Consider the following 16,324-nt stretch of genomic DNA (forward strand, 5'->3'; position numbering starts at 1 on the left):
TTCGCGCCCGCTGTTGTTGTTGTTTTTGTTTTCGTTTAGTCTTTTTTTTCTTAGATATATTATATGTATATCCCAACTGTGTTGTACTGCAGTATCACTGTATATGTCAATTTTTTGTCTTTATGATTTTCAGGTATTTTTCACCCCACTGTTTTTTAATTTTTTTCCACTTTAATAGTTTTTCAACTTTTTTTTTTTTCCACTTTAATAGTTTTAAAATATGTGTTTTAGTCACCGCACTTTATTTAATTAAAATTTTTTATTATTATTATTTACTTTTCGTTTTTCTTTTTTAAGGTGCCTTTCTGTAGGCTCGAAGGACCATGTTTCTTTAAGTAGCGAACTCACCTTTATTTCCGAAACTCACTTGTTAGTTTTTTGTGGTAACAAATAACGCACAGCACAGGTTTTTTTTTTTGAAATTGTAAATTTCGTAAATGTATTTATTTTATTTCAGAATGTATATATATATATATATTTTTTTTTTTTTAAACGTTATAAATTGCTCGGATATCTCACTCGGCGGCGGAATCAGCGGACGTTGATGTACGTGGGAGGAAGAGAAAAAAGCAAAGCGATGCTGCGAAAAGCGTATGCGCAAAAGCGACTCGTACGGGAGCAAAAAGCGAAGTGTGTCCGGCTGGAGTTGTCCGTCCCTTTTTTTGCGTAAACTGTTGTGCTCTAGTTGGAAGTGTGGTGTAATGCTTGAGTGTATTGGTGTGATGTGTAGTGATGTGGAAGGTGAGTGGTGAAATTTGGTGTGGCTGTGTTTCATGATAGGGTAGGCCGAGAGTCATTTAGTAAATCTAAAGTGGCATCAATCCTCCTTTGGAGTTATGTGCAGCACTGTTACTGAGTAGGACTTGGCAAAAAATTAAGGATAAGGTATTAAAATTTTGCACTAATATATATTTTTGGACTGACTCAGAGACCGTTTTAAAGTGGCTCAACATTCATTCGACGACATTAAATTGCTTCGTTGCCAATCGAGTCACTGAAACTCAGGAAATTTCAGAAGACATTAGCTGGAAACACGTACCAAGTACGCACAATCCTGCAGATATCGTTTCACGCGCTCAGGATCTTGTAAGTACGTCCTGGTTCTCTGGACCAGAGTTTCTAATGAAAAATTCATCGGAATGGTCTGTATGCAAGAAGGAACATAACATTAAAATCCAAGATTTGGAACGACGGAAGGGAATCAACCTCAAGTGTAGCAAAAGTAGCAACGAGGGAAACATCATCAATATCATCATCAACCGCAGTCCATCGTACCAACGATTACTTCGCGTCGCTGCATATATATTTCGTGTTTCAACAAAGTCGCTGTTAACAATAAACTAACGCCAGCAATGATACTTCATCTACCGTTAAAGGAACTCGGTCCACGTAGGTGGCGAATCGCCGTAGCTATTCAACAGATCGAATTCGCTGAAGAAATTGAAAGACTTCAGAAACAGCAAGAAGTTAAATCGTTCGTACAGAAGCTGACTCCTTTTCAACATGAAATGAATCTTAACGGAGTGACAGTTTCAGTCCTCAGAGTCGGTGGCCGTTTGTCAAAGGCACAAATTCTTTTTGACGCAAAATTTCCCGCACTTCTTCCAAAAGATCATCGATTTACATCTTTGTACATAGAATATCTTCTAAAACGTTTTGTAGGAAGACGCGGCATACTTCAACGCATTTGCTGTGACAACGCCATCAAAAATTCTTCAATCAAGCGTCCACTGATGAGATCACTAGTTATAGCACCAACACTGGTTTTAAGATTTGTTTTATTCCGCCTCGTGCTCCACATTTTGGGGCTTTATGGGTGGCGGCAGTAAAATCAATGAAATTCATTTTGCTAAAAAACATCTCAAACGCTCACCTGACATATGAAGAACTTCAGACCGCCGTAGTTGAAGTAGAAGCTATTTTGAACTCTCGTCCGCTGACACCGCATTTAAATGACCCCAATGATGGCGAAGCTTTAACTCCGGTTCATCTATTGATTGGAACATCATTACTGTCGATGCCAGATAAAGCTATCAATATGAACACAGTATCCTCGTTAACACAATGGTAGCGGGTGACGTATTTGAAGCAGCGTTTCTGGGACATATGGTCACACGACTATATTCTTAGCCTACAACGACGCTCTAAGTGATTGAAACCGGAAGACAACATCGAAATTGAACCAATGATCATCATCCATGAATCCAACTTGACCCCACAGCATTGGTAACTTGGCATAATTATCGAAATCATCCCTGGTTCAGAGGGCAGGGCAGAGTTGTGGACATTAAAACGACAAACGGGATTATAAGAAGAGCAGTCCACACAATTGCACCATTACCCATATCGGATTGAAATGCAAATTTAAAAAGTCATAAAAAAACTGACACATACGAACGCCAAACCCTTTGATGGTTTTACTATACTGACCTAGTACCATCACCCTGACTTGGAATTTCTCACCCCCCAGATTAGCTGTTGTACTGTGATATTAAGACATTATTATTAAAGCATTAGGAGTGTTAAGAGTGTAAAGACAATTAATGTAAAACTTAAATTAAATAAAATCAATTTGTTAACTTTACATTAATCTATTATTGGGCTTCTACAAGATCTAGAAGAAGGTTTCCCTTGTAAACTGCTAAATCCATTAGATGGACCGCCGAGTACTCTTATTGTTTTACACCATTTATTACCACGCAGATAAAAAGGTTTCGCTCTTTCTTTTCTGTCTTTAGTATTTTAGTGGTGCGGAAGCTCTCCTTTAATTTTAAAAATTAAAAAGTCCAAAGCCGTGCTTTTCAGAAAAAGCACTCTTCTAGTAGAGATTTTTCCCACCACTAGCCCATAGAGCTATCACAGAAAATCAATTTCTCGTCAGGTTTCCATATTTCAGTTGGGTTTCAATTGACTTTTTTTTTGTACTTGAATAGGCTATATTAAGTTTGCCACGAAGTTTTTAACACTCAGTAAGAGAAGTTGGAGACCCCATAAAGTATATACATAAATAAAAGATCAGCTTGACTTGCTGAGTCGAGGTCATCCAAGTTTTTGCATGAAGGTTTTCATTTTACGAGATATCTTCACGAAATTTGGGATAGGTTCTTGCGTAAGGCGATAATGTAATATTCTACCGACATTGTTCTAATCGGATCACTATGTATAGCATATAACTGCCAAAGGAACTGAGCGATTTGAATAAAGTTCGTATAAGGAATCTTTTGCATTGCATTTGAAGGGTGCTATAGCCTCTGTGCAACGAAATTAACATTTTTATGTTTTCATTATTATTTGCTCATAGTCGTTTATACAGTAATCTTATCATCTATGTTAGGATATTTGAGTCCTTCATCTATTTCAGGCTTTCGATTACTGTTTCGGCTCATTATGTTGAGGAAGTGTCTTGAACTTAATTTTTGTGGGTTACATCGCCACTAGAATGCTCTATTTAAGTTTTTGACAACGTTACCGTACATTTATACAAAATGTATTTAGATAAACAAAAGCCGCTTAAACGGCACTTGAGAATATTAATTGAAATTTATAAACGTGCGAAACTATTTAGTTGTTGTTGTTATGCATAATAGATTGTATTTGGTTATAGGGTGGAAATATCATTGATATTTGCAATTGACACGTTCACACTTACTTACATGCACACATACACAACCGTATGCCGCAAGACGCATTTCAAATGTTTTCATTTATAAAAATACGGGCTTTGTTTTTTTTCTTTTTAAAAGCAGGAGTATTTGGGTAAGGTGGAAATCCAGGTGGTCTCCATGTTGTCTACCTATCCACAAATGTATGTATGTCCGAAATCAGTTGGTAGGTCTACCGTCCTTTGCATGAAGTTTGCACCGCTGCTGCCACAATGCAATGCTGGTTACGCTGTAGGCGGCGTCTAGCTGAGTGACAAAGCTTCCTCAGCTTGGCAATTTCGTCGTTCCACTAGTATACCGGCTTTCGATTGTTATAGTATCTCGTCCTGCGCATAGTTGCATCGCATGTTGCAACTAGTTCCTTCCGCACAGCGGATACTAAGTGGGCTGCGTTTTCGCCTGATGTCTTTGCCGCACTCCAGACGCTCTCAAAAACGTCAGTACCTAATTCCTTTTGCCGCCAACTTCATTTTCGAGAGGTATTTCTCCGGCAGTGTTCCGCTTCTTGGGAGACCGAAACTTCAGCAATTATAGCCATATGGTCACTATTTGTGTACATATCTGACACCTTCCACTTAGTATGCCTGCTAAGCACGTCGTTAGCAAACATTAGGTCTATTATTGAACATTTATTTCCCTTTTGAAAGGTTTTTTGTGTGCCACTGTTTAAAATCTGCGTATTTAGGACAGACCGTACTTAGAACGGAGTGCTCCCATTTACAGAGCATACAGCTTGGGAAATTTGTGCATGTCTTTGCCACGTGACCAGGGGTTCCGCAACGTGTACAAAGGGAAGACCTATCAGTGGGTCCTAGTGTCCTAGTTGGAAGCACTTAAAACAACGAGTAATAGGTGAGAATTCCCGGAGGCGGCAGATAGACCACCCGATCGTTACTTTGCCACACTTGAGTAAAATTTTGGCATCCTCTTTTGCCACTTCGAGTTTTCCGCAAATTTTTTATATTTTGCTTCCCCAGGTTTTGGATCCCACACTCCTTTTGTAATGCCTCACAGATTTCTTCAGGGGTGGTTATTTCATCCAAGTCTTTGCTCATAATGGTAATATTATGAGTTTTTGGCTGTATTACGGCCATCTCACCAATAACTCCTTCTAGAGCGGTTTCGAACGTGTCAGCTCTCTTTTCTGCTTGATTTTTTAGTTCAATTAGCAGGTTTCCTTTGAGGGGTTTTCTAATGTACCTCACGTTTGAAACCAGTTTGGGCTTGTCTCCCAAACTGTCTTTTTGCATGCATTCAGTGACCTCACTATATGTTCCTTGCACTTTATGATTCCATGTTTTTCGGCTTCTCCGTTGGTGGCAAATATCCCAATATTTCGCGAGGTCTCTTTGGGGCATTTTTATCACTTTTGATAGGGGATACCTGCCTTTCCTACCATTACTCTTTTCGACGGGTGGTCTTGCTTTTCTGCCTTGTCATACAAGCTTGTGATACAGCTTATCAGATCACGTATAGCTTGGTTAATATGTCCCTGACCAGACATCATGCTTTGGAGCTCTTTAATTTTTTTACCCAGTTTGCAGAAAATATTGGGATTCTCATTATTTTGAAGCTGCTCAGATTTGCCACCTTTGCCTGCTTGGTCGGCATTTTCGCATATTTTTGCTGATCCAGCAGCGGTGGCCTCTTCAGGTTTGCCTTTTGGAGGAGTTCTCAAGATTTTTGAGTTTCTCCGAAAAGGATTGTCTGGTGTATTTGGGTGTGTGTATGTATATATGTAAATGCATTTGTATGAGCGTATATATATGTCCATTATTTATATATATCTACGACTTAGCCTATAGTTATAATATATATGAATATGTTGAATGCCTAATTGCTGTCGCTCTAAATCGATTTCTGACCTATCAAAGCGAGCAAACACACGCATACCTACGCACAGTTGTGTATTTCTTTGCTCTCAATTCTGCTGATTGCAAAACAATACTTGTTCGGGCAACCGAACATATTATACTCTCGCAACTTACAAGAGTAAAAGCCAGGAAAATACTTTATGGTGTAAAACGTCAACCTGAGGATCAAAATCCAACCAATTTTATATACATACTCATATACTATATATAGTATAACTCCTGTAGTGACAGACACATAAGGTTTGTTAGAAAAGCGAAAACCCTTGTATGTAGCATATCGAAGTTGGAGTTGTATCGACATGCTACTAACATGTCACTTACTGAAAAAGTGAAGTATTCGCTCAGATTTATCTATTTGCAGCACAAAGATACATTGTTATGAATAAAACAAGCTATCTTATTTTCATTGAGATGACTCACATATTGGCTAACATATGCGGTACAAAGTCACCCGGAAGTTTGATTATCTTTTTGTTAGGTATATGGGGGCTAATGAAGTATTGATCAGATTCAACTCATTTTGAACATACAGACAAACCATTATAAGAGAAAGATTATCCCTGAATCTCAATTATATATCTTAGACATTGACCGATATTTTCGAACAAAAAGGACTTATTCGTTCAAAGTTTAATCCCATTACATTAATTGCTTCTTGATTTCTGTACTGGAAAGTAAAATAATCAAATTGAATTTAAAATTGTGTTATATGGAAGGGAAGCGTGGTTTTTGTTCGAATTTTCACAACGTGACAGAGAAATATGAAAATAATGCCACATACCAAGTTTTGTCGAAATAGGTGAGTCGGGTCCCGAGATATGGGATTTCACCAAAACGTGGGCGGTGCCTCGCCCGTCGTAAAATTTTCACATCAGGTATCATAAGGCTCTCTCATACCATCTCGGTGGTAAAATTAATGTCTCTGGCGTATTTAGGTATTGATTTATGGAGATTTTACTAGTTTTAACAGTACCGTTATATGGGGAGTGAGCGGGGTTATCCTCCGATTTCCCCCTTTTCATACTGTAGGTAGAAGTACTAATAAGATTTGTACTCAGCAAGTTTGGTTGTAGTCGCTTTTTCAAAAAACTTTTCCCTTAGGCGCGGCTTGCTACTGGGATCCTCTTTACAGCTTTATAGCTTAGTTTAGTGCTTAGTTATGGCACTTTATTCTTTTTCGCGATTTGTGGGTGTGGCAGTGATCCGATTACGCCCATCTACGAACTCGATTTTTTTTTGTACTAAGAAACTCTCATACCAAGTTTCATCGAGATATCTCAATTTTTACGGACCGACAGACAGTCAGCCGGATTTCAACTTTTCTCGTCACCTGATCATTTATATATGTATAACTCTATATCTACCTCGATTAGTTTTAGGTGATACGTAAAACCGTTAGGTGAACAAAACTACAATACTCTGTAGCAACTGGTTGCAAGAGTACAAAAAGCAAAGGAATAAAATCACACATTTTTTACCCAAAATTTGTTACAATAAATCCTTTCAGATAATTAATTAAAATTTCACCTTCTATAAGTAACTCATATTCGTTGTGTATTATTTAACAGTTTCTTATTTTTACAGAAAGATGCAACGTCTTCGTGGAAGAGCAAGAAATATTGGTCGACGAACTCGGAACGCGCAATTGGTCCATGATCGTCCATTTACACCACATACACGCTGCGCTTACGCAGATAGAGGAACAATAAGTTGTGCACTTTTTGGAAACGTTTTTTGAAAAACCATAACCAATTAGTACAATTGTTCAAGACCCTTTCTAACAGACTGCAAATCGACAACTACGTCATTGTCATTAAAGCAGAAAAAGTGCCCCATGGAGAGCACGCAGGCATATGTAAGTATATAATGTTCCAAATGTTAATGAAGTTGCAGTTGTTATGGCTGGTTACCAATGTGAACATCGAGGCATACGCATACAACGCAGAGATAATGCGATGCAAATAATTTAAGACAATCATCGTTGGGAAGGAGAAGATGGATATCATTTAAATATTAAACAAAAGAATCCAACTACAATTACCACTTATAGATCATCTTACAATTTTTTTATTTATGGTTTCTGTTTATCTCATAAATATATTAATTTGAAGGTGAAGAACTGATGAAGACAGTTAGTGCTATGAACTTCTATGCATATCGGTTGGTGATTCGTGCTAATGAAAACAACAATATTCTCCGATGCAGGCAACTATTTCATGAGTACATTGTGGATATGTATGTAAAAATCGAAAGTGAGAGATTACGATATATAAAATTTAATCAAGCAAAACTTCGTACTGAGGAGTACTTTAGTTTGTGTGATGCCATAATCGGTAACGTAGATGCAAGAAATGGCATCAACAACATCGGTACTGCATATATCCTCCCATCATCATACATTTGCAGTCCGCGTCATATGCTAGAATACATTCAAGACGCTATGACTAACGTACGTGCATACGGCCGACCAAATCTTTTTATCACATTGGCCTGTAATCCAAGCTGGAATTAAATTAAAAATTTGCTGTTGTCAGGTCAAACATCAATGCAACGCCAGAAAATCCGTATTTCTCTCACGAATTTGTTTATTTATACTCCTCAAGGATTAACCAAAAATATTGTACATCCAATGGCATTACAGTAAACTAAGTTTATGTAAATTACAAAAAATATATAATATGTTATAAAATAAAATAGTTTGAGTGTAAGTGTTTTCACCTTTAATTAAACGGACTTAAAATTTTTACTTATCACAGCTTCTAGATTTAATTTCTCTCATATAGTATACGCATACTCTCACGCTATGGATTGGTTGAATTGTGATGAATGTACCCGTAATGAGGTTAAATAATGTAATAGCTTTTTAATAATAATTTTCATCAAAACGGTCCAGATTGTTACAGCATATTGTTAAAAGGTTGAAATTTTCGGATTGAAGACGTCTGTATAGGACAACATCTGTCGGGTCCGCTAGTAATAATATATATATAATATATATGCAATACCATACTAATAACTGGAAACTTCGTAGATACAATCAGTAACGGGAGGAACAATCCTCTATGGGTCAAACACCGATGGGCGATATCGGCCAACCTAGATGTACATTAGGGTGGAGCGATTTTTATTAATTTTTGGTTTCTGTTTCTGTATACCTGTAGAAAGTTGCTGTTTTAGGTAAATATTAAACACAAGAAAAATCAGTAATCTCATGCTATGTTTAGAGGTGCCCCCATCGACTTGAAATTTTGAAAATTTATGCCAAATACTCATAAATTCGCAAACATTTTATAAACGTTATTTCATGTTTTAAGCGATGCTATGTCAGAGTAAGATAGAAATTAATGCTCTTAAAACATATATACCACTATCTTAACATATTATAATAACATAGATACGTTCCGCACTTTAATTTCACACTCCAAAACTTCCCCATTCTATATGTTATGCTAATTTTCCCAGGCACTCACTTTCCACAATACCAGGCCGACAATAACCAAATAACGGTAGATTTAAGTAAGCAACTGACAGCGATCTGTCAATTCTGTAGAGTCTTAAGTTTGAAGTTGAATAAAGTGGTTTGATTTAAAAAAAGTAAAAAAACTTAAGTTGATACCTATTCACTTTAGTCGCGCGCTTACAGCAGCTCACTTGTTCGACTTTCATTTATGTATTTGTTACATCAAATTTTACAGCTGGAATCGGAATATTTACTGTAAATCGTATTTTTCACGTATATTTGATGCTTGTAGCTTAGCTTATAACTGTAATTAGTACTTATTACTTGCCTTGATTGTAGAAATATGTCTCAAGTTAAAGCACGACAAACGACGAGGTGTCCTGTCTCTGGTTTGCCGGAGAAGTTACATGTTTCTCACTTACCTACGTATAATGATCTGATGAAATATTATCAGTTCATAAAACACGAATTGAAGCCCGATAGAACAACAATGGAGCCAACAATTCTTGAAATATCTGAAAGATCAGGGGGTGAAGTTCTAAAAATATGGCGAAAATCTTCACTGCCAATTGTAAGTGTAAAAAGAGTTTTACAATTGATTCGTTCCTACGACATAATACGTATTTATACGACATAATGACCGCTATCAGTACTGGCATACTCGTATTTTCTCCAGTTTAGCTAATATGGAAGCTGGAGCCCTTAACCATTTTAGATGACTAACAACAGCTAATCATTCTAAAATTGAATGCCACTAAAACTGACCCAGAAGAAAAGCTAGTTGTATTAGCCACGTATGTTATGAAAGTTTATGGACCACTGTGGTTTACAATAAAACGTAATTCTTCATACATTAACGGAGCCAAAAACATATGGCATACCATTAATCTAAGTCGTTATTTGAATTCCGATATGAAAGTGATCGTTGACAAGGTACTCTAACGAAATGGGTACTTTGGTCACCCAGAAAATCTTCTCATTGCCATGCTTGGTGATGACAGAGAGATTTTAAGAGATCTTGCATATCGAAGAATTGTAAAACCAAGATCAGAGAAAGCTCGAAGACTTTGAACCTTTAAAGTACCTACATTCAACTTCGATGCCTTAGATTACACTGAAATTATTATGTGGCAAGACTCTGATATAACTAATCCATCTCTAACTTTAAAAATGTTTGATGAAACCTTGAAAAACATTGTCAACCGTTCTTGGTACATGTAAGGATATTACAGATTTTCTATGCCACACCCAAGCTGTGGAGCGCTGCATCAAGTTGATAACAGAAGCATCGAACGCAGTTTGTGGGGAAAATAAACGAGATGGCTTCATTAGGGCAAGACTGCTATCACGTCAACGAATGCCTCATTTCAATACAAAAAAAAAGTTTTTTAAGAGAATATAAAGTGCAAGGAAGTAAGCATGAGAGATACTGGAACACATTATTTGCTCCTCTAGAGACTTATATGGAATTCGGCTTATCTAAGAGTTTCAGAGTTCAACGTTCTTGATGAGTATTAAATTTAGATATTAAGTCGCTTGACCATCAGCTCAAATTTAACTGAACTTCTATCTGGCATTACTGCAAAAAACAGAATGTATATGTTGGAATACCATTGTCTTCGGTAGACATGTTTGCAGCGTAGCGAGTTTCGGTTTCACACTTACACTTCACAATATTTTCTCACTTCACACTATTAACTCTTGAACACGACTTCACTAGATCAAGTCCTCAACTCGACTGACTCTACGTCGTACCACAGATGCTTTGTTACCAGTTAACCAACTTATAAAGTTTATTCAATTATAACTTCTAAACTTATAATTTCTATTACAATTTACATTTTTTTTGACATAGTTCATTTTTACATTATTATTAACCATTCAGGTTTCACATTATGTTATCTAAAGCGCCACACGCCATGATCAAAACAATTGTTTTGCACTTGTGCTTACATTATAATTACAGATTTCATTATTATTACAAATTTCATTATTATTCCTTAAGGCACCTGTACTGTCTCTTTCAACAGTTTCTTTTTACATGCTTTCATTACTGTCTCTTTCAACAGTTTCTTTTCACATGCTTTCATTACTGTCTTTTTCAACAGTTTCTTTTTACATGCTTTCATTACTGTCTCTTTCAACAGTTTCTTTTTACATGCTTTCATTACTTTCTCTTTCAACAGTGTCTTTTCCAACTATTTCATCACATAAATCCTTATCACAACTTTCAAACTCAACTGGTATTTGCCCATTTGGCATTTTTCTTATGTCATCATGAGCATATTTATATTTTCTATTATTTGTCAAAGACCTGAGCATATATCTATTCCCCTCTAACAATTCGGTTATTCGAAACGGTCCTTTAAACTTTGGACTTAGCTTAGTTTGATGCCTCTCTTCATTTTTTAACAATACGAAATCCCCAACCCTGCATCCAACTACTTTAGTCCTCTCTGTCAAGTCGATCTCTTCTACCATATCGCAGGTATTTGCCGATAAACAATTCTAAGGGGCTTGCCTTTGTCACTCTACTAGCCGTACAGTTCAAAGCTAATTGAACTTCTCCTAATGCATCTTGCCAAGATCGATTGCTAGTTTCAACAGCAGTTAATAAGTTCTTTAAGGTGCTCATAATGCGTTCAACTTGTCCGTTTGCTCTACTTGCACCTGTCGCAATCAAATGCAAATTAATTTTTTGTTGTGAACAAAACTCACTAAATCTATTGTTGGCGAAACATCTGCCTTGATCCGCTATCATGCGATCTGGTACTCCAAACAGAGAAATAGCAGATATGACAGCATTTATGCAATTTTCAGCATCAATTTTAAGCGTGTGGGTTCAGTAAAAAAATTTGGTAAAGGCGTCCACCTGAACAATGATATACTCCTTCTGATCAGACTTGCCACTCAGCTTTCCAGTTATGTCGATGTGAATGGTGTGCCAAGGTGTATTTACTTTTGGTATTGGATGAAGACTTACTTGAACTTTACCCGAAGAAGACTTTGACATTTTACACGTAATGCAATTCTCAACAAACTTCCGAATATACTTGGACATGTTATCAAACCAGTAATAGTCGTAAGCCTTATCTAAGGTCTTCTCCCATCCCAAATGCATGATGGACTCATGGATCTGATTTATTACGGACCATCTAAATGGTCGAGGAACAATTGGTAAGGATCGAGTTCTACCATTTCGCTGAATTTTTCGATATAATATTCCTGCTCTCAACTCGTAAGTTTTAGCAATATCCTCAGCAAGAGAATTTTCTTTTACTTTATTTACAATATTAACTATTTCAGAATCTTGACACTGTTCGGCCAAAAGCCAATTGTCAGATATTTCTGCCAAATTAACTCGTTTTTCTGGAATTTTGCAAGTCAACTCTGCTGAAGGCAGATTTCTTGAAAAGATGTCAACATGAGACATTCGTTTAACTTCTTTATATTGTATGTCAAATGTAAAAGACTGTAAATACGCCCACCATCTTTGTACCCTGGGACATAGATCCAGTTTAGTTCTTGATGCTTTAAGTGAGTTACAATCAGTGAGTTGTCTTCACAGAGTTTCTACCTAATAAATAATGGCGAAAATGTTTTATAGACAAAACAACAGCAAGAGTTTCCAACTCATAAGAATGATACCGTGATTCAGCAGGAGAAGCAGCTTTACTAAAATATTCAATGACATGCGACTTGTTGTTGATTTTGTGTAACAAGATGGCACCGTATCCCCGAGAACTTGCATTGGTATGCAACTCAATGGGGTGATTTGGATCAAAAATTACTTAGACTGGCTTTTGCGTAAGGATAGAAATAACTTTTTGTCTAATTTTTTCATGTTCCGATCTCCAAACAAAATCATTCTTTTCCGAAGTTAAAAGATATAACGGTTTCATAAAACAGGAGAATCCTTTAATAAATTGCCTGAAATAAGACGCCAATCCAATAAATTGACGTCAAGCAGAGATTGACTGAGGAGGTGGCAAAGTAGTTAACGCTGTAACTTTACGCGAATTCGCACGGATTTCACCTGCACTCACTTCATATCCCAGATATTGAACTGTTGACTTGAGAAAAGAACATTTTTTTATATTGAATGAGAATCCAGCATTTGTGAGACAATCAAGAGTGATTTTCAACCTTTCCAAAGCCTCACTTTTCGTTGCAGCAGCCACCATTACATCATCCATATAAACGACAACAAACGCATTTGCAAGATCTCCAAGTGTTTGCATAACTATGCGTTGAAATATGGAAAGTGCATTCCTGAGCCCAAAAGGCATTGCCAAAAATTCATATTGCCCGTTTGGAGTGACAAATGCTGTACACTCTACCGATTCTTTGTGCATGGGAATTTGATAATACCCACTTGCCATATCTAAACATGTAAAATATTTCGCTACATAAAGTCTGGCTATCTGGTCTGATATAAGGGGCAAGGGATATCTATCTGCGACTGTATTAGAATTTAACTGACGGTAATCAACACACAAACGATGAGTGCCGTCTTTTTTGTTAACCAACATTATGGGACTTGCGTAAGGAGAGCAACTTGGCTTATAATTTTACATTGCAATAATTCATTAATCTTGTCTCGTACCAATTCTCTTTCATTTGGGCTAAGCCTATATGGTCTTCTTTGAACAATTTTTCTTGGATCTACTAATTTAATTTTCATTTCACCCGAACTAACTCTACTCGAAGGAGTTCCCTTAATAAAAGATTTTGAATATTTTTCCAATAAATTTTGTAATTTCTCTATCTTCCCCAACATTGTTAATTCTCTTACCAACTAATTTGATACTTATCTTTTGTTTTATTAATGAACATTCCACTCCAGAGTCGAATGTTGTTATAAACGTCTGACCGTGATGAATCATCTCTCCTTTGGGCTCAACAACTTCGCATAGCTCCACTCTTTTCGTCTGGTGTGTATCCTTGACCTTATCCATTTTGAACTTACTGCAATGTGTTGAAATATGACTAAGTTCACCACACTTAAAGCAGGTTACATTCGCTTTTTGCTGGTGGCCAAATGCACTCCTTCCGCTACTATTCATAACACGAGACGAAGGATGATCTTGATGCTGTGTAGCTCGACATTCCATCATCTTGTGGCCTAATTTTCCACAGAAATGGCATTTGATTGTTGAAAGTTTCGGACGCTTTATGTCAGGTGAAGACATTTCTTCTTGCAGATTTTTCTTCCTTTTGTTGAACGTGAATGCTTTAAGCTCGGTTTGTAATTCACTTCTGGTGCGCATATTTGAAGTAAAGGTTAGGCGCTGCAATCTATTATCAACATGAGCCATCTTCGCAAGCGTCACAGAAACTGCAATTTCCTCCACGTCCATGTCGCGCCATTTTGTGATAAGTGACGTCATCATACGACTTGCATAATTGGAGAGGCACTCGCCATCGGTCGGACAATTTGCTAACATTGACAGAAACATAGCCGCTGGCGTCTCTACACTACCAAAGCGCTGCATGAAAAGTTCTTTAAATTCGTCCCAAGTTATGTCAGGATAACATATTTGAGAAAGCCACTGCGACGCACTGCCTTCCAACGATGCACTCAAGGCCATCACCTACGCGCTGCCTTTTACGGTATTTTCCGTCAAAATTGTACTCGCTGTGGAACACCACGCCGATACGTCGGCGCCATCAAGGTCTGCGTTAAATTTCGGTAGCGCAATTGTTTTTTTATTTGTTGTTTCGGGTGTCGATGATTGGACGGCCTTGATAAGGTCAATCAAATTTTTGTTTTGCATCTCCATTACAACTCGCCATGGCCCATCTAATTCGTATCAAGCCAGATCCCACTTCTGATGTTGGAATACCATTGTCTTCGGTTGACATGTTTGCAGCGTTTCGGTTTCACACTTACACTTCACAATATTTTCTCACTTCACACTATTAACTCTTGAACACGACTTCACTAGATCAAGTCCTCAACTCGACTGACTCTACGTCGTTTTCTTCCTTTTGAACTTACCACCGAACCACGCTCGACGATAGCGACGCCACACTGTCGTCCCGCTAAAACGGTACTCCTTGAAGAGACGACATGCAGACAACCACACTCGACGGTGGCGACGCCACGTTGTCGCCCCGCTAAAGCGGTACTTCAACACAGCACAATTAACGGCTGATGTAATAATGAGGAACTTAGACTTCTAATGAAATTCCCTAAACCGTATACACATACACACGCATAACAATATCCACACACTATTACGGTGCGCCGACATATATATATGGGTGACTGCTAGTCAGTAGAATCTAACCTAACCTTCTGTAGTCGATTTCCAGGAAGATATCTATGAAAAGGTGCTTTGTAAAATGTTTCTGCTTAAAATGATCTCAAATCGAAAAGTAAAAAATAAAATTTTCATTACTTTTGCGTAATACAGGTAAAAATCGTTTTCCATCCATCATTACCTGACTAAACTAAGTAGTTCGTCCGAAAATTTTAAGTCGATGGGTCCAGACGTCTCGGAGAAAAGTTCTTCCTTCTTAAAATTCCTGAGAAGCATGTACTAGTTTACGCAAGGGTATCTCAGCATCGTAACAAATTGAGCTGTTGGAAATGGTTTCGCCATTACCCCAAATAAAACCAAAATGGGTTTATTTACTAGAAAATACAAGATTCTGGTTGCGCCGCAGCTGCAAATGGGGAACACCTGCCTACAACCGGCGGACACAGTGAAAAATCGAGGGCTCATCTTGAATAGGATACTTTCAAGGAAGCCGCATTTCGAACATAGAGCGAATAAGGCATCGGTTGCCTTATACTATTGTAGAGGAGCCATTGACAAAAGGTGGGGCCTCTCACCGAAAGCGGTTTTCTGCCTCCACGACACCATTGTCAAGCCCATTATGATCAATGGAGCCTTTATATGGTGGAGGGCTCTAGAAAGGATAAAACTTGCAAAAAAACTCGAGAGCGTTCAACTAGTGGACTCATCAGCATATGTGATGCACTAAAGTCCAATCCAACCCTGGCACTAAACGTCATTTTGCAGATGGTGCCCATAAACATCGCCGGTAGGTGTATGACTTCGATAGTTGCTAACAGACTCAAAAAGCTGGATTCCTAAATGAAAACATGTCGTTTGCAGTGTTTTTCAAGCCGAGGTTACAGCAAGATAGCAGTAGATTTACTTCTCTAGTCCAGCCCCCTTCAGAAAAGTGACCATCAAAGAGAGTACCCTAGGCTATCAGTGGAAGGGGAGTAGGGCGATGCTCCCGTACCCTCTTGTGTTCTACTATTAGATAGGCGAACTTCACGGAATCGTTGGGTCACCATCAGAAAATGCGCT

This window comes from Bactrocera neohumeralis, chromosome 4, assembly GCF_024586455.1.
Source record: "Bactrocera neohumeralis isolate Rockhampton chromosome 4, APGP_CSIRO_Bneo_wtdbg2-racon-allhic-juicebox.fasta_v2, whole genome shotgun sequence".
NCBI classification, from domain to species: Eukaryota; Metazoa; Arthropoda; class Insecta; order Diptera; family Tephritidae; genus Bactrocera; species Bactrocera neohumeralis.